A 20470-nucleotide genomic window follows, 5' to 3' on the forward strand; every position below is an offset into this window, starting at 1 on the left:
TGGTACTGAAATTTAATGCCAAGCCACACTCGGGAATACTGCTAGGGAGGTTATTATATTGTCAACTGCAATGCAATATGTTTACTTATTTAGACTTTAAGTAGTATTGTAGATAAGATTCATTAGGACTGATTTACTAAGGGATTTGAAAAGTTTTGCTTAATGTAGTGTATAAAGTTTTGTGTACTTTAACCATCCAATCATATTCAATGCCAAATCCTGTTTGTTTTCAACTTTCCCTTGCACATGATTGGGTATTAGGAGTGAACACACCTTCACTTTTTTCACTAAAGCCTCGTACACACGATCAGTCAATCCGATGAATACGGTCTGAAGGACAGTTGTCCTAGATTAACCGATGAAGCTGACTGATGGTCCGTCGTGCGTACACACCATCAGTTAAAAAGCCGATCGTGTCAGAACGCAGTGACGTAAAAAACACAACGACGTGCTGAAAAAAACGAAGTTCAATGCTTCCAAGCATGCGTCGACTTGATTCTGAGCATGCGTGGATTTTTAACCGATGGTTTTGCATACTAACGATCGGTTTTGACCTATCGGTTAGCAATCCATCGGTTAAATTTTAAAGCAAGTTTGCTTTTTTTTAACTGAAGGTTAAATAACCTATGGCGCCCACACACAATCGGTTTGGACTGATCCATCAGACCGTTTTCATCGGTTTAACCTATCGTGTGTACGAGGCTTAAGCCAAGTGACCATTCACCTTGCTAAGAACTTGTACTCCCTTAGTAAATATATATTTTACTTCTAAGCCTATCCATTCTTTTTTATGTTCTTTTTTGAGTATTTTCATTTCTCTTGCTTATACACTATGTTCACTTGCTTTGTATTTTTCGTACTTAAACACATTTGCACAAAACAATTATGAGTTTTTGTTGTGATGTTTTTTTGCTTTTTATTACACCTAAAAATCATAAGTAGCAATCTCAAAATGGAACAGGTTGTTGGTAAAACATTTACAAAATATTTTGTAAATTATTATTAACTAAGTTGGACCTTGTTGCAGTCAGAAAGTGATGATTTGAAGATTTTTCCAATAGTACATTTCTTATTGTACCCAAAAGTGCTGAATTACTAATATAGTAGTCTGATCTTGGCCTCTGTTCACTTTAAATATCCAATCAAACTCAAGGTGATACAAAAAAAATGGAATTTCCCTTTAACTTGTTTGGGTATTTAAAGTGAGTAAAGGTTAGACTAAAAACCACTTCTTCACTAAATCAGACCTCAAGTACTGATGATTACCCTGTCCTATTTTTCCACATTTTATCCGTAACAAAATGATCTCTGGAGATTTTATGATGTGCTGTCTTAAACACTTTCCTGTTGCTCCTGCTGTGCCAGCCATGCTGTGTCTTTATGCTTGGTTATATGGCTGCACACATGACAGCACATTTTATGCTCCAATATTTCATTCTTCCTATTTTAACAGTTGATGGAACTCAGGTGTTGATTTTATATTGTCAGAGGGACAAGCTGAGTTTATAGTAGTAATAATCTTAATGGTAATTATATCATACTTGGTGCCAGAGTGTAGCAAACACCTTCATGTTTCACATAAAATGTATCCAGAAATAGTTTGCTTTGATGTTTTTCTTTAGTGTGCACAGATGTAATTATTTTTAACCCATGTGTTCCCAGAGGGTTCCACACTTTATGCTGTGCGATACAAACCTGTTGAATAACATCCTATTTAATTCATTCTTATAGCATGCCCAGCTGCTGCTATTTCCTGTTTGGCGGTGAAAGTGAATGTGATGCTCAGACACCTGTTGGGGGTCAGAAGAGAAACACAAACGGCCAAAAGATATTTTTATTACTTTAGAGGTAAAGATTTTTTGTAACACCCATTATTTACTTGTTGTGAACCCACAGTGGAATATGGGCAAACTTTAAATAACAGTTAATGCTCAAAATGTTACAAGGAAATAATAAGAAAATTATGAAAAACCTTTAGCTTGTCTTAAATTCAGCACATTTAAAAATTAAAAACATATTTTTTTTATTAACAAATATAATAAAATATAGTGGTAGATTCATTGGGACGGATTTACTAAGGGATTTTAAAAGTTTTCGCAAATAACAAAATGGTTCTTAAATATATTAGAGAAAAAAAAAACATAAAAAATGTATAAAATGGAAAATTAATAACATTTTGGAAAGAAAAAATATCTTGCAATAAGCATTTTTCTAATCTGTTTTTTCCTTCCCCCTTGAGTTACAACAGATTAGAAAAAAGGCAACAATTATCCCCACATCCTCCCTTCCGTAACTGTCTCATTGTCTCTCAAAAGTGGTCATATTAATGTTAGACCATTGTGTAGAGCAGGGCTCAAAATTTCAAGTCATGAGCCACTAGCCAGGCCTTAAGAGTTACTCGCCACCAGTTGCCCCACCCAACACCTCCCTTGCCCTACCCCTATACACGACCTTGTAAATTATCTCATGAAATTACACTGTTAAATATTTTAAGCAGAATTACGTTCCAAAAATAAATATTAACAACTTTAACAATAGTAACATAAAGCTTATCAGTACCCATCTTTGCCTCACTGTGCCCGTGAATGCAGCCTTACTGTGCCCCATCAATGCAGCCTTACTGTGCCCCATCAATGCAGCCTTACTGTGCCCCATCAATGCAGCCTTACTGTGCCCCATCAATGCAGCCTTACAGTGCCCCATCAATGCAGCCTTACAGTGCCCCCATCAGGAATGGGAGAGAGAAGGAGAGGGGTGTAAGAAGAGGGGAGAGAGGGTGTAGGAAGAGGAGGGTAGTGAGAGAGGGTGTAGGAAATGGGGGGTAGTGGGAGAGGGGGTATAGTGGGGAGGGAGAGGGGGGTAGTAAGAGAAGGGGAGGGGGTGTAGAAAGTGGGGGGGGTTGTGAGAGAGGGGGAAAGGGGTGTAGGAAGAGGGGGGATAGTGAGAGAGGGGGAGGGGTAGTGAGAGAAGGGGGAGGGGGAGGAGGGTGTAGAAAAAGGGGGGTAATGAGAGAGTGGGGCTAGTGAAAGAGGGGGTGTCGGAGGTGGGGGGTAGTGAAAGAGGATTGTAGGGAGATGGGGGCTAGTGAGAGAGGAGGAGGGAGTGTAGGAAGTGGGGGGGGTAGTGAGAGAGGGGGAGAGGAGAGTTTAGGAAGAGGGGGGTGTAAAAAGTTGGGGGTAGTGATAGAGGGGTGTAGGATGTGGGGGGGGGTAGTGAGGGGGAGGGGATGTAGGAGGTTGGGGGGTAGTGAGAGAGGGGGGATGGGAAAGGGGGGGTAGTGAGAGAGAGGGAAGGGGGAAGAGGTGAAGGGAGAGGGAGGTTGAGAGAGAGGGTGGGTTGATCAGTATGTCTGCTATGTATGTCCCACCAGTATACAGAACAAGAATGCTTCATAAAATGTGTTACAGCAAAGGAAAGGATTTCAAGTGAAGTCTCCGCAGATTGCAGCATGGCATTCAATAAAGAAAGCATGACACATGGGGGCAATGCATAGGACTTGGCATTTTACAACTTTTTTTTTAAGTACAGTACATCCCCCATTCACATACACAGGTTTCCTCTGAGTGGTCTCACCCTTCTCCGTGTAGAAGGTGGCTGTCACACTCTGGTTCTTAGTTGCTCGCCGGTCCCTCCTCCCACCATCACAGTCAGCAAGTCCAGGAAGTGTCCTCCTCCTTCCCGGGCTCTCTTGGTCCCTCTCTCTCTCTCCTCTCAGGACCAGGAGCCCGGTCACGCCATCCATCCCACGGCCGAATCCATCTTGCCCCGTCCATCCTGGAGCCTCTCATAGTTCCCTACTTGCCTCAGCCCACGGGTACTCAGCCCGAGAGCCTGAATGGTCAGTCCACCCCTGGGGGCGGGCCTGTCACCGAGCAACCACGGCCAGCCGGCGCTGCTCGCTTGGCATTGCCTCGTCCCCCCAGGAGTTGGAAGAAGATGACAGAAAGCCGGGAGAGGAGTGGAGGCATGGGAGATGTAATTTCAGGCAGCTGATCGCTTTAGCAGGAAACTGTCAGCGCCTCCCCCCCCCCCCGCTCCTCACTCGCCCTGGACTAAATTCCACTCGCATTTTGCGAGCAAATAGTGGAATTTTTGGGGGCTGGTGTAGAGAATGCCAATTCTATCAATGAGCCTGGTTTACTAAAAGAAATGCACATGAACAGGGAAATGTCATTAGGAAGATTAGTACAGGTTTGCATTAACATGCAGATAAACGCGCATCCAGCAATCACAATCCTTTGACTAATCTGCTAAAATGTGCATGCATTTTAATGTGTATATCTCTGTTTGTAGTGTGCATAGAATTACTGTGCAGCCTATTCCCTTTGAGGGTGCACTGATAAATGTATATTCAAAAGATTTATTTTAATTTTTTAAACCTACCCGGAAGCCCACCTTGAACAATAACAGGCAGCTATTTCTAGAGAGCATGCATGTAGACCAAAAGTGGCTGCAAGGATACTGAAGGAAATCAGCAGCACTAAGATGCAACAAAGGATGAAAAGGATACAGTGTTTTCCAAAAGAGAAGAACATTTAAATGTTATAGGCACCATTTTAGAAAACTAAATGTCATCCATTTAGGATTTACATCTTCTTTAGATTAAAATAAACACAAACAATGTGCGAAACAGCATGACTGCACACTAAGATATGAAATGTGCAAGTGTTAAACAAAGCAAAAAATTCCAAAGTATCAAAATGCCATGCTATCAGAGCAAATTAGGCAGCTCTGGTTGTACAGTATGTACAAGTGTTTATCATTAGAACCTCCATTTGTAACCAGTAGTGTATGAAATTGTATGCGTTCACTTGCCATGATCAAAGCCTGAACTCCTGCACATGTTATGTTTACTGGGGTACCCTTTGTGCAGCATAGACCATGGCAGTTTTGCTGTCAGTAGTTTTTTCACAGTTAACGTTAGTGATATCAGTACATACTTCATGCTGTCATTTTCTGCACATGCAAAATAGCTAGTAGATGTCAAATTGCCCCTGAAAATTTAGAGAACATATATATGGTATATCACAATTGTCACACATTTATCACAGGCATATAGTAAATACAGGCATACCCCACTTTTAAGTACACAATGGGGTTTATTTACTAAAGCTGGAAAGCGCAAAATTAGGCTCACTTCTGCATAAAAACCAATGAGCTTCCAGGTTTTATTAACAAAGCTTAATTAAACAAGCTGGGGTTATAAGCTCATTAGTTTCTATGCAGAAGTGAGCCTGATTTTGCACTTTCCAGCTTTAGTAAATAAACCCCATTGTGTACTTAAAAGTGGGGTATGCCTGTACTGTTACATAGTTACATAGTTAGTCAGGTTGAAAAAAGACACAAGTCCATCCAGTTCAACCACAAAAAAATAAACAAACAAAATAAAAAACACAGTACAATCCCATACACCCAACTCCATACCCACAGTTGATCCAGAGGAAGGCAAAAAACCCCAGCAGAGCATGATCCAATTTGCTACAGCAGATACTGTAATGATATGCTTACATTGTTATACACTTCTTGTACACATCAATGTGATGGTGTGCACACATATTGATTACTAAATAAGGCTCAATATCTTTATAGTTTCTGAACTGGAAAATACATCTTATGCCACGTACACACGATCGGTTCATCCGATGAAAACGGACCGATGGATTTTTTCATCAGATATCCGATGAAGCTGACTTTCATCAGTCTTGACTACACACCATCAGTTAAAAATCTGTTCGTGTCAGAACGCGCTGACGTAAAACACTACGACGTTCTGAGAAAAATTAAGTTCAATGCTTCTGAGCATGCGTTGACTTGATTCTGAGCATGCGTGAATTTTTAACCGATGGACTTGCCCACAGACGATCGTTTTTTTCTATGATTTTTTTCAGATGATTTTAAAACAGGTTCTACGTTTTTTCACCGATGGGGAAAAAAAATGATGGGGCCCACACACGATCGGTTCGTCCGATGAAAACGGTCCATCAAAGATCAAGGTGCACTGTAATGGATTATCTCCATCACAAAAAAAAAAAAAAAGCACCTAACCAAATAAGTTGTGTACGCCGCTCAGAAACCCAAAAGCCAAGTCATCCTCTAGAGAGACCAGGTGCCAAAAGCCAGGAAAGTGCTCATGCTAAGGCACAGAAGCTAAAATAGTAGCTTTATTTATGTCGACAAGCAAATAGGGAGTCCCCACCTGGGATGTCCTATTTGATGCATTTCACCTACAATGTGGGGCTTAATCATAAAGGTGAAAAGGGGCAGGGCAGGAGACATATATAGTCTATAATGCCAGTGATGGAACTTAAAGAGGATCTTTAACCAGAGAGGTGGATATGATATTTATAGAAGTATGTTTTGTATGCATTTTTTTTTAATTTTGGTTGAGATAAATTAATTATATTGACCTGTGTATCTCTTTATATTCCATCGATTACCAGTGGCACCATTTTATATATATTACTCCTTCCCTTCACCTACTCATCTCTATGATTAAGCCCAGCATTATGGGTACATTGCATTGAGGAGGAGGTTCAAGATGGGCTCTTGGAATAATAACATTACCAGAGTTTGACTTCGAATGCAGTGTAACCAGCTTCTCTTTTTCCTGGACTTCAGAACAAAAGCAGTTAAAAATTTCCAGAGTCTATAAATCATTGCAAGGTATATATTTGAATTGGATGTAATTTGTTAAACTACCTAATAGCTTTTTGTCTTTTCCAGGAATGCTGGGGTTATGATGTTGCTGCATTTTAGAAGCTTCATATCCAAAACGTGAGACACTTAAGCACTGTAATTACATTTGAAAGGACCCATAAAGGCTTTAAAGGGGTAATTTGTTTTACTTTTACTTTTGGAAAGTGTAGGAAGCCCTGTCAAGTTTTGCTCAAAATACATCAAACCATGCGGCACATACTTAATTTAGACTTGCTTGTAGGGGTAGGTGAATGAAGGGAATGTACAATTCCAGACACAGGAAAAGGCCAGCACATCAAACTGAAGTGACACTTTGCTGAAGTCCCATATCAGTACGGAAACCACCAATATTTTGAGGGTATGCAGACTCTTTTTATCAAGAGAACACAGGTCCTTGGTCTCTCCTGTTACTTTGATAAAGAAGGTCTTTGTACCCCTAAATCATTGGTGGCTTTTCTACTCATGTGGAACTTCAGCAAAATGTCACCTTTTACTTCAAGTTGATGTGCTGGCTTTCTTCTGTGCCAGGTTTTTATTGCTATCTGTACACCCTGTTTGTCTTGACAAATTTTTGTCACTAATACAGAAAATAATGCGCAATATACTTGTCACCAGAAGAGCAAATTAGTTGAAATCTTCAAATGTGGATACTTGTTTCTCTGGCAACTTTCTAAAAGGGGATTTCAATTCTCTTTAACTTTGGAGAGAGATATTCAGGCAGGAAGTAAATTGAAATCTCCCCAACAGAACCGAAAAAGAAAAAACATGTTCTACTGTATCCAAAACGAATTAAACAAAAAAAAAATGGCTTTAGATATACTTTAAACATTGCCTTTTCCAAGCATTAATAGAAATAGAAAATTGGAAGACTAAAGTACTGGAGACTTCTTTGCCATGAAGCTGCAAATGTTTTTTTCAGACATTTTAGACAATGGCATAATCTCAGCATTAAGTTTTCATTTGTGCATGTATAGTAAGGATAATGTACAAGGAAGAACAAGTATTACATTTTATTTTAGTTTTACTTTGTTAAACATCATTCCTCCTGTTTCTGTCAAAACACCAAACATTACATAAGATACTCTAGTATACAGATTTATTTTATTGTAGAATTCCATACAGGTCAGTTGCAGTCATGGAAAATCTAAACAGACACATTTTTATGAAAGAGATCATTAAAAATATTAATACCTACTCAAAGGCATATGTCATAATTATACAAGCATAATATCATAATAGCTTTTCCCCATTATTTTCATCTTTCTTAGCAAGCCTGTCTTACACTTAGTTTTATTTTACATGATGCTAATTTAAAGAGTTGTCATGGTCTACTTTTTCTTAAATAATTTTTTAGATTTCATTTATCATCTGATAAGAATTAAAATCGCTATTTTTGCAAGCACCAAAACACACTAAATAGTCTATTAAAATTGTCTCTTCGCTTTATTAAATTTCTTTCATTAACTATTAGAGCAATAAAATGTATGTGTAATAGCTGAATTACTAAAAAGTTCAGAATTTTTACTCAATAAATTAATAAAATAAAGATTCACTTCAATTATCCAATTATGTGAAAAGCAAATTGTTTTTTACTTATTCTATTTGGACATTGGGCATTCAGAGTGAACAGTGAAGGTTCTTAACTTCTTTAGTAAATTAACCCTACTGTTTAAATGGCCAACCATATATGTATATATCTGTAGCATATGCATACAGTTTGTGAAAAAAAAATGCTAGCACTTAGGAGTCATGTGGGGCTCCCAGTCTTGGTTAGCTTCCTTTTACAAAATAATTTTGCTAAAGTACAAAATGGCCTTAGAAAAAGAGATTTCAGGGGATTTGTAAAGGAGCTCTTGAATATTGTCTCAATACTTAAGACTCATGCCTCCAGCTGTTTCGGGCCTGGCAGAAATAAAAAAATAAATAAAAAAAACCTAGCAACACTGCTTTTTTTTCTAAAAGTAGGCATCCCATAAATATCAGTGTCTTTTATAATCATTGAACAGATTTCAACATAACCTCAGTTGACAAGGTAATGGGATCTCGTCATTTTTTTTGCACAACAATAAACGATAAAGAAAACACAGACCAAGAATAGTTGTTATGGGGGTTCATCACAGGGAAACATCACTGCTCTTGAAACAAATACTTAAAGTAGAACTTTAGGCAAAACTTTTTTTTCCATTTTGGATAGAGCAAGGGAGGGTTATAACCTGTCAGATTTTTTTATCACCATTTGTGTCCCATTGAGGAGATTTCCCTTAATTTCCTACCCCATAGCCAAAAAGGAAGTTAGAGTAAATCCCTGCAAATGAAGGGAATTTCTTGTGGTCTCCCAGGTCACCAGAACTAGTGTACCCATTGGAATACTTCCCCTCTATTACTTTTCTGGTGCCAACCCAGAATTTGGAATTTTCTTTTACTTTTACTTTCAATGATCGGGGTAAACAGGACAACAGGACAAATAGAGAGGGCAAATCTCCCTAACAGGGGCACAGACAGCAGTAAAAACTGACAGGTGTTCTAATCCATCTCCACTCTATCCAAAAAAAGTTTTGCTTTAAGTTATACTTTAACACTGCCTACCAGCACTAACTTATCATCCTAACTGTGAAGCATGGTGAAAGGAGTATAATTCTGTGTTGCTGCTTTGCTGTCTTAGAGCCTAGGTGCCTTTCAATGTCTGAGGAGTCACTGAATGTCAGGTTGTATGAGAAAATTCCAGAGTAGAATGTCAGGGGATCTGTTAGTGTTTTAAAAATGAAAGGAAGTTTATCATGTGAGTGATGACACAGTTTTACCCACTAAATAACTTACACACATATCTGAATTTAATAGTTTTTTTTACCATGTATTTTCTTTTCTAAATACACCAATCTGTTAACAAGAAAACATTGTATTCTTTTTAAGGAAAACTGTGAAATGAATAATAAGCAATTTAATAAAGCTGTTTTTTGTCCTCTGAAAGCAAAAAGAAATGCTCAGTAAGTCATTTGATCTTTGTAGTTTTCAGACCTATTCTTCTATTCAGAGAGAGAGGGCTTGACTTCAAGGGTAAGAGAGGAGGGAGTTAGATCAGAGAACAAATGGTTGAACGCTGACACGGAGTCACAATACAGAGGAAATCGCCAAAAAAAGAGAAAAAATAAATTTGTTATAGTGCGAGAATTTCTATGCATTAACTAGACTTACTCAGGCATGTGTTCAAATATCTAAGTGAAGTGTAGAGACCAGGGGAGACAATGGTACACACTACATTTACATTTATTTGAAGAGAACAGTTTTGTTTACACGAAGGTTCTGTCGACAAAGAAAAAGTCACAAAAATACACACATTTGATCTGGACATGCCACAGGTGGATGGAAAAGTGTAAAATATAAAAGGAACAAAGAGGATTAGAATAATTGCATTTTATGCCTCAGGGAGTCAGGGAGTTGTGGTGGATTTTAAAGAAAATTGTGTTAATGGGCTAATTTTCAGGAAAGGGAAAATATATATTTCCAAAATCTAATGTGAACATTTCCATTGTAAGTCATGTAATTGCATTATTGTTTTTTTTTAAGATTGTATTTGTTCTATACATGGGTATAAAATAGGGTTTTATTTATAGACATACAAATACAAATAAAACATTGTAACCCACACATGCCATGGTTCTCTCAATGAGGGAAGTTAATTGGAATAAAAGTGCACATACAGGAGTCGATTTTTTTGTCCTTGCACAGACCCAGGAAATAGCCATTCTCACCGCAGCCATAGAAGCTGCAAATTATTTTTTTACACAGTTCTCTTCTCAAACAATTTATTGCAAAATGGATGATACAAATCATTTTCCAGCCTGCTGCAAATTATCTGTGTCTCCCCAGTAAAAATTTTTCAGAACATCCAGTTGGTATCAATATACCTATACAAGAATTCTACACAATCATTGCTAGTTGTGTCAATAAAATCGCAGGGCTTGAACAGCAGAAAGCTGGCACACAAAAGTCTTCTTAGAGGTAATAAAGATGTCACTTGGAAACAAAGTGATATATATATATATATATATATATATATATATATATATATATATATATATATATATATATATATACAGATTCAAAGAAATACATCAATTAATATAATATTAACAAAGTTCTGGTCCGTAACCCTGTTTGAATGTCCTCACTGTAATGACACTTTGTTTTTATTTGTGCTTTTCACTTCACTGGTCACACAATAGCTCATACCTATTTCTGCATGAAAAGAGAATATTTTGCATGAGTGTACCAAATAACCTATTTCTTGTAGGGTCCCCTATTGCTAATTTTGCCATCTTGGCCTTTTTCGATTTCCTGAAATGGCAATCACTGGAGCATCCCCCTATTTTGCACAGAGAAAAAAATAAGGTCATAGATTAAGAAACTATTTTGATATCCAGTTCAGCTGTAATAGCAGATAGGAAAACGTGGGTGGGTTAGCTGCCCTGTGGAACAAGTAAGGTTTTAGACCAGCATGAATATTTTAAAATTAATCAGATCTTCCTAGGAAACAGATTAAGCTGAACAAGCTTCTCTAAGAACATCATTTTAAAATGGGTATTTTTTATTTTTGTTTTAAGAATTCAATTTTTCTCAGGGATAAGAAACCTAAGGCGTGCAGTCATTAAAAATAAGACCGAAACAACAACAAATATAAAATACCTTTTCTGATACCAAAAGTATATTACATTGTTTGCTCCCCTAAATAAAGAAAATTACTTTCTTTGGTCAGAACTCTGAATGCATGTATTGGTAAACTGTATGGATTTAAAAAAATATCCTTAAATTGCATCACATTAACGAGAGGAATGCCATTAAAATGATCAATATTTGTACTTCATTGGTTAGAATGCAGAAAAAACTTTTACCACAGAATATATGGGCTGGCATGATCTAGTAATTCATTTTGGACCTAGGAAATATGTAGCAAAGGAGATCAGAGTAAAGGTTGTTCTGCTAGCCAATATAAAAGGATGGCAAAACACATAATTTTATATGGATAACAGAGACACGTATACAATAATGCAATTTATTTATGCATTGCTTAAAATAAACATTTACAGCATGATTTAATATTGTCTTTCATGAGTCAATCTTAGACTGTAGGACAGGGACACTTTACTCTGATATAACAGCAGCAACATCTACAGTATGTGGATACATGCACATACCTGGCTCGGGACCATGCATTCTGCACTGTGCAAATTCACTTTCACTTTCATAGTGTATTCACTTACATAGTATTCTTCCCTATAACGTTACAGTATGCCAATGTGTTTCAAAGCGTACAAAGCTTCACAAAAGGGGGTAAAACAGGATTTTTGAATTCAACAGAATAACTTTGAAATTGGCCTGATACAATTTTATTGCATGATGTTTATCATAATTAAAAATTTCTATTTACAGTACTATGAAAATAAAAATGTGTCATTACAATTATGTTAAAAATAATAAAAAAATGTAATTTGTCATTCTACTTTACAAATAAATATGCATATTAGTAAACAAAAATAATTGTTTTCCTTAGTGATAGTGTAAATAAGGGTTAAAGAGATTAAAGATCACTAGAGTGTAGTGCACTTTTTTGTAGGAGATAACCTAGCATGACCAAATTATAAAGTAAGGGTAGTAGAGTAACTAGAGTCTAACCCGTGATCACCTCAACCTACTTAGACCATGTCATATGACGTCCATCTGAAACACCCTCTTTGAATGCCATTGAGACGCGCTGTGGCGTGATCTGTTGCTGTGGTATGGAGTAATATGTGGGAAGAGGAGGTAGAGGGAAACAGCCCAATAAGTATGGGGGGGGGTCATGAACCCAAATGATTAGGAAATTACTAATCACTGTACTGGCCCACTTCTGGTACCATGTGATCACTGTGACCAATCACAGCAGATCACATAACAATTGTAAACAATAGATGGCTTTCTTTCATGCCATCCATTGTGTACAATTGTGTTGCTAGCTGTGATTGATCACAGTGGTCACATGGTACAGACAAGGCCAATCACAATCCATCTGTACAATGTGATTAGCTGTGGCCAATCACAGATAATCACAACAAAACACACTGAATGAATCAGTTCCATTCAGTAAAAATGGTTACTCATACCATTAATATTCACTGGTATAAACAATCATAATGTGTAAAAAAAAATCTCGATCACTTTCCCAGATTAGTAGAGTGTTACTATGGTAACACTGTATTGCTCTGGTCACAGTGTGTTAAAAAAATAATTAAAAACATTATAAGAAAGAGAAAAAAATGTAATCAAAAAATACATGCTAAATACAAAAATCCCCTAAAACAAACTATATAATCTGAATATTGGTGAACACTAGCGCTCTATAAATAACACAGTGGTGATGATGAAAACTGAGTGCACAACGAAAACTATAATAAATGTTGAAATACACCCAAGTGAAAAAAGAAAAAAAAAGGACACAAAATAAACCTCAGTCCATAAAATAGTCCATAGCTGAATAAGTGTACCACACAAAAAAAGTCCTCCATGGAGATAGTGATCTTTACACCACACTGTATGTGCTCTTGATGACGCGTTTCGTCATCACGACTTTGTCCTGGGAATCCCAGGATGAAGTCGTGATTATGAAACGTGTCGGAACGTGGCTGTACAACAACTAGGAGTAACGTGCATGCGAGGTCCACAGTACGGTGAGATGCTACCTACTCATGTTTGAACCATCGCTGGTCTTTGCAGGATTTGATAAAATGCTTGGTTTTGTTATACTTGATGTACGCACAATGCTTGAAGATTTTAATAAACTGTGTTTATGAGACATACTTCAGTGGTGGAACTCTCCTTGTTTTTTCCTCTCACAAGTTCATATGTTTCCCATCATGGAAGTTGTAACCGCTCTGTTGGATCCCTTACAAACACGAGAGTGTAAGGCATGGTGTTCTGGTGAGTGCAATACTTATAGGGAGAGCTATAAGGACCACATACAGTGTGGTGTGAAGATCACTATCTCCATGGAGGACTTTTTTGTGTATTATGGTACACTTATTCAGCTATGGACTATTTTATGGACTGAGGTTTCTTTTATTTTTTTCCTTTTTTCACTTGTGTGTATTTCAATATTAATTATAGCTTTTGCACTTAATTTTCATCATCACCACTGTGTTATTTATAGAGCGCTACTGTTCACCTATATTCGGATTATATAGTTTGTTTTAGGTGATTTTAGTATTTATGTGTTATATTTTGAAAGTGGCAGCTTTTGTGTATGTGGGCTCACACCACAAATATTATTATTTATATTTATATTTAAAATTTGATCACTGATCACATATTTTTATTTCTGTTGCACAGAGGTGGATGAGAGTTTGGAACATTGGGCCAGATCCACAGCCAGGCGGCGCAACTTAACTTTTCCCATTTAAGTTACACCGCCGCAAATTTCCCAAGTTAGTGCCCGATCCACAAAGCACTTACCTGGAAATTTGCAGCGGTGTAACTTAAATCCGTCCACGGAAGGCGTGCCCAATCTAATGGGGCGAGTCCCATTTAAATTGGGCGCGCTCCCGCGCCAGACGTACTGCGCATGCTCCGTCGGGTAAATTACCCGACGTGCATTGCGCTAACTGACGTCGCACCGACGTCATTTGCTTATACATTAACGTAAATGGCGTCCAGCGCCATTCACGGACGTCTTACGCAAACGACGTTGAGGTTTAAATTTCGACGCGGGAACGACGGCCATACTTACCATGGCTTAGTCAAATAGGACTCAGCCCTAGTTTTACGCGACGTAACTCGACGGAAACTACGTAGATTTAGATCGACGGGCCGTTCGGGACGTTCGGGGATCGCCGTAAGTCTTCATTTGCATATTCTACGCCGGCCACAATGGCCTCGCCACCTAGCGGCCGGCCTAGAATTGCATCCTTAAGATCCGACAGTGTAATTCAATTACACCTGTCGGATCTTAGGGCTAGCTATGCGTAACTGATTCTAAGAATCAGTCGCATAGTTAGAAACAGAGATACGACGGCGTATCAGTAGATACGCCGTCATATTTCGTTCGAGGATCTGGCCCATAGTTTTTGACTACTCATTCACAGTTTTAATGTTAAAAAATACATACTGTCACCAGTCAGTGTCACTGATCACCGCCACATTCATTATATGATAATGCTGTACTGCACTGGTGACAGTGCTGGTGACAAAAAATGACAACTTCAAAAAACTCACCATGCCTCTCATTAAATACCTTGGCTGTCTACTATCCAAAAAGGGGTCATTTAGGGGATATTTGTACTGTCCAGGCATTTTCGGGCCTCCAGAAATGAAATTGAGGGCATCAGTACATCAGGATTGATACATTTTCAGATATACCAACATTTATTGACTCTATAACTCTTCTACAGACTAAATAATTAACACTGATTTTGGTTATTTTTACCAAAGAAATGTAGCAGAATAAATTTTGGCCTTATAGTGGTTGTAAACCCTTACAGACCACTTTTACCTACAGGTAAGCCTAGATTAAGGCTTACCTGTAGGTGCAAGAAATATCTCCTAAACCTACACGGTTTAGGAGATATTTCCAAAAGACATGCACCGATGTCTACAGCGCATGCACAGTAGACAACGGCGCGCAGGCGCACTGAGCATGCCATTACTAACGGCGATCATGCCATTAGTGGCGGCACCCGCGTGCATGCGCGGGAGTGACGTCATCGCGGCTCTGGCCAGTCACAGTGCTGGAGCCACGATACGAGAAAGACACTCGGGGAAAGATGGCGGCGGAGGTGAGGAACGAGCACTGCTGCGGGGGCTTTGTCTCAGGTAAGTAATAAATAATGAGCTTAGACTGCTATGCATACTAGCTCATTATGCCTTTTTCTTGCAGGGTTTTTTTTTCAGATTTTTTTCAAGAGGGTTTACTTTCTCTTTAAAAAGAAAGAGTATTTATTTGCAAAATTTTATAACAGAAACAAGGAAAAAAATGCCTTTTTTGTTTATTTAGCCAAAAATAAAAAAACAAGTGGTAATTAAATGGCACCAAAAGAAAGCTCTATTTGTGTAAAAAAATATAATATATGGGTACAGTGTTGCATGACTGCGCAATTGTCATTCAAAGTGCGACAGTGCTTTGTAAATAGTCTGGGATGAAAACTGGGGCATTGACTTATTATACTAACCTAAAGCTGGACTCCACAAATGTTTGTTTCATTCATTTTCCATAACTACAGTATTGAAGTTACCATCTTAAAGGTGCTGAAAGCGGTACCATTATTTGCAAGGAAATTTGGCATTTTATACTGTAGGCCTGTAATTCTTAGGAATAACTCACTTCAATTTTTTATGACGAATTTCCCCACAAATCGCTATCGCACAATTCTGCAAGTGATTATAATTTATTATCGCTGTTTCTTAGCTGCTCTAAAACCATTTTTGACATAAAGGGACACTTTTGGACAATCTACAGTTTGCAGGCAGAAAGAACAGTTTTTATTATATAAAAGAACATGTAGGGCACTGGGCAGACCACTAGGGACAAGGGGGGTGTGTATTTTTTACATACAGTACTGTAATCTATAAGATTACCATATACTGTATGTATTGTGTTTGTTTACCTTTTTGAATTTGACGCCGCTCTCCGCCCCCGTGCGTCGTAACATCGCAGGGAACGGAGATCGGCAGCACAGGAGGACACTGTGTGAATCGAGCGAGGTCCCGCTCACTCACACAGCGCGGTGGCATTGCTGGATCCAGGGACAAGGTAAGTAACTTTGTCTGTGGCTGCCGTGAGGCGAGCCCGAGTCTGGCTCGGGGTTACCGATTTTGGTATAAAAATCTTACCCCGAGCCAGACTCGGGAATACCGCTAGGAGGGTTAATGTAGAGGGAGATACAACTCAGTTAGATATTATATTATACGGTAAGGGCTGTATTATATATTTGGGAAGGTTAGTAAAACACAGAGATCTTCTAAGAGAAATGTACGTCATATCAGGTTTGGCAACTCATAATTTCATCTTAATAAACGATATGCTTATTTTTGGATTGTAGAACATTGTCCTATAGTAATATAGACTTACTCAGGACAGGTGGAATTCAGGGTGTGTCCACTGAGCATTATAAAACACTTCAGCATACCTTCAATACACCCTTCAGACCTTGATTGGGTGGGGTTACGTCTGCAACACCCTGTCCAGAGAAAAGAAAAAATAGCTGCACAAGCAGGTGGGATTTCTTGTTTTACTATCAGAGCTACTAAAGATTATTGAGAATTATTTACCGAGGGCCAGTGACTCCTGCAACATAAGACTCAGACTGAACTTGGGTGTCTGTTTACGAAACTGAGACAAGCTTTGATCCTGGGGTGTCATAAGGAATAATGGCACCCAAACACATGTCACATGTTTTGCAGCAATTTAGAATCACAAGCAGAATCACTGTGATTTTGCACGCATTTTTACATAATGTGAACAGGGCTTTTTTCTATTTTGATTAATTATTCAATATTCTTATTTTTATACTTTTGTTTAAATGATTTATTTCTAAGTGTTATGTATGGTGTACTATACTATTAATAATGAAAAAGTAGATCTGACTATTGTTTAAATACTGTACTAAAATGTTGAATATTTATATTGTGTTTGTTAATTGTCAATGGAAGGGTTTAACTTTAATATTTTTACTTTTATTAGGAAATCTTTGGTAATGTGAATGGTGTTTTACTTTAGCTTTTTTCATTCATGTTACTGTAATCTTGGGGATCTCTTGCAAGATCACAGCCAGCATTCTCAGTTCTCCTGAGCGTTTGTAGAATGCTTCTCTTCTTCAGAGAAGTGGTCTACACTACTACATAAACCAGCAGTCAGAGGAGAACTGTTTACAATGAGAATGTGGGTAATCTTATCACTAGTGCTTTACTGCTGCTTAATAAATAGATACAATAATCTTTAAGTGATCCAACCTCTGCACTGTACCAAGACCAGGTGAACTCTACCTAAATGAGTCTGAATCTTTAAATGCTCTCGCTAAAAAAAGTAATCATAGTGTAAAATCTGTTACTTTCCTGAATGGGCATTGCAGCAAGTGATACAAACTTTTTTTTAAATGTTAGAATCGCAAGTGGTGATAGTTATATGTGTGTGTGTGTGTTTAAAGTGACACACTTATGTCTGGATATGTTTTCATCCACGACATTAAAAATTACTGCTTTACAATCATAATGCATTGAAGGCCCAGTCTTTCTCTAGAACACACACGTGCATGTGTTCCTGATATTTGCTTACCAGACCACTCTGGCAGATATGACTTTACAGAAAGGTTGATTGGGATTGATTTACTAATTTGGATAGAGAATATTCACTTACAAAATAAATGATCAATAAGCTTAGAGGATAAGATGAAGCTGTGTTCACTTCAATCACCCAATCCTATCTAAGCAAAACATCCCTTTTCTCATGACACATGATTGAAATTGAGCACAGCTTAATTTCAGTCCTTCCCTACTTCTTTATTAAAGCGAAACTGAATTTCCACTGTAACAAGCAGCGAGCAGACAGGCTTTTGTTGCAGAAGAGAAATGTAATGTCTCGTCTGTAATAAGTTGATCAGAGAGTTCTGGCACACAAAGGGTATATGCCCAACTAGTAAAAAAGATCTCTAAACAGTTTTAAAAAAATATAGCGAGTAAACAATTAACGACATATTGATCATATGGGACGACCCTGCTGAGACTGGATATTTTTGCCAATATTGTAATCAAAACTTCATTAAAACTTTCCTTCAACCATGTACGTGATCCTAATATCTTAGCCTGTTAGGATCTCAAATGATGCTACAGTAGCCAACAGATACTGTATATGCAAAAACTTTGTAAAACCTACAGCTGGCAACACTTTTATTCATTTTCAAAGTTTCCATCATCCCAGGTGGATAGGATTTGCATCAATTGTACTAGGGATAAAACCCACTGTACACATGGTGAACATAGACACTTCATCGAAGAAGGTTGTGATAGGCATAGTGTCCCGAGACATTTTTTAGAGCAACATCAGAAATCTACAGCTGGCCTTAGGGTCTGGGTCATTGAGGCCATCCCTAGGACCCTACCTGTGGCTGAACGCTTTAAATGTTTATACCAGTAGGAAACATATTGGATTTATTCCCTCAGCACCCTTATACCAAGGGGTTTGAACAAAGAGATTGAGGTGCACACATTATTATAATCTGTCAGCCAAATATACATAAGGATGTGTACTAATAATGATTAGCATACACCCCCAATCTAACTTGATATATATTTTATCTTCACAGTGGACCCTTATGTTCATCTATGATTTACTAAAGCAATAAAGACTGTTCGCTGTTAAAGTGAATGATTACCAAGATTCGTAAACTAACTGAAGTTGTGTTTACTTCAACCAATCAGGCAGTAGCAATAATTATTAATTTAGAAAATTCCTCTCACACGTTTTGATTTTTAAAATGAATTCTGGTTTCTGCTTACTTACTAACATTCACTTTGTAAAATGAGCATAAACTTTTCAAAGTAAGCATTTTATGAAGTGAAAAACCTTTGGTTAGTTAGGAAATGATGATGAAAGGGTGCCCATATATACTCTAGTTTTTTAAAATATATTCCACTTCCAAAAAAATACATACCCTTTGTATGGCTTAAGTGTTCCTTTCTGGAATTGTATGGTGTGTGATGAATAATATATGAATAATATTAGCAAAAAATATTCCATCACAAACAGAAAGCATTGAGACATGACATTTTTTGATCAGATCATTGCACCTCCTGGATCTTTCATGACTGAGATTTAAAGAATAACTGCACTTTTTAAAACAACAATATTGTAATGAGCCTACGACACTTATTAAATCAAAGCTATTAATGCTTTACCTTTTTTCAACATAAACTAAGATTTTGCTATGGTCTGCCTAACTTGACTCTTGTACTTAAATCAACCAATATGCTGGCTGCTTGGAGCTCATCTTTTTATTTCGCTTAAAAGGGCATCTTTCACAAACAAAAAAGAATTCAGGTAAATGAATGTCTTCCTGCAGAGGTTAAAGCTGATCTAAAGTCCAAGTTTAAATGAAAAAACTGATAGAAGGTAGATTTTTGGCAGAAGAGACATGCAAATTCTACAAAACAAATCCTACAGTTAATCCTAACAGTTTTATATTGCATACACTGCCTGTGGCACATGCACAGTGCTGTTCACACCCCAGGTTCATTCATGGGTATCTGTAAGAATGTGCAGTGACTGCTCAATGGCATAAGAAGGCAAGCAGCGATTGGTGCAGAGGCGGAGCTCAGCGGTGAGGTAATGCCTGCCTAGAGCTCCCTACGCCGCGGACCTGAGGAGCCTGATAACGGCAGAGGTAACCCCCAAACCTGCCCAAAAAGCTACCCAAAGGGACCACACAGCCACCTACCTCACAAGGGTACCCTTTTCGGGGGGTTTTGGAGCACATTTTTGCCAAAAACAGGTGTGAGAGAGACTTGCCTCACAGTGCTACAGTGTTCCTGTCATGGCACTGAAGCCATCCTATGCAGATGTAACAGGCCCCATTAAAGGAACAAAGCCAAAATAAATAATCTCCAGGGAATATTATGGAGAACTGTGATGAAACATTACAGAAGGACTTGCCACCACAAGTAACACTGGAACAAATAGAGCTGCTGTTACAAAAATCATTAAAGGCTACCTCAGACTATATCACTACAAGCCTTACTAAGGAGATAAGGGAACTAG

This window comes from Rana temporaria, chromosome 1 (genome assembly GCF_905171775.1).
Source record: "Rana temporaria chromosome 1, aRanTem1.1, whole genome shotgun sequence".
Taxonomy (NCBI): domain Eukaryota; kingdom Metazoa; phylum Chordata; class Amphibia; order Anura; family Ranidae; genus Rana; species Rana temporaria.